Source organism: Egretta garzetta, unplaced genomic scaffold (genome assembly GCF_000687185.1).
Source record: "Egretta garzetta isolate BGI_Z169 unplaced genomic scaffold, ASM68718v1 scaffold207, whole genome shotgun sequence".
Classification (NCBI taxonomy): Eukaryota; Metazoa; Chordata; class Aves; order Pelecaniformes; family Ardeidae; genus Egretta; species Egretta garzetta.
In genome coordinates, this window is record NW_009260185.1 from 198237 (window position 1) to 198743 (window position 507).

The window sequence follows — 507 nt, forward strand, 5'->3', positions numbered from 1 at the left end:
CTCTTCCCTGGCCATCGCGATTTGATCCTTTGGTTCCCAAATCTTGATCTCAGCCCTTAAATGATCAGCAGAGCGGCTGTTTCTAGGCTGAGCCTGCCAAGCGAAACTCAAAATCGGGGCGAATCAGGCTTGCGTTTGCATTTAATCCTCAGGGCTCGAGCGGGGGTACTCACACCGAGCTAATTCCCATCCAGCACTGACTCTGTTAGCTGCACGCTAGAGCTACAAAGACACAAGGACGTGTTTAGGGCTGAGAGAGTTTCGTGAGGCGCGGGTGGCTAAAATCCCCCGGGTGCTGCCCTGGCTGGAGGTGGAAACGTCTCTTTGTGCCCACAGGAGCGAGACGTGGGGCGGCCGGCCCCGTGATGCCCGCGCGGAGATGCAGCAGTGACAGCAAGGGATAACAAACGTCTTTCCGGAGCGGCACCGACGCCACGGTTTGGCATCGCGGGAGCGGAGGCCGCCCCGGGGCAGTACGTACATACCCTCTCTTCCTCGCTATGCAGC

General features: G+C 58.8%; 1 protein-coding gene across 1 annotated transcript in view; it reads right to left on the reverse strand.

Moving 5' to 3' along the window:
* Positions 1-507, reverse strand: part of SLC37A2 (solute carrier family 37 member 2) — a gene marked incomplete at its 5' end in the record, with an annotated part of 11455 nt that overhangs the window by 1211 nt on the left and 9737 nt on the right.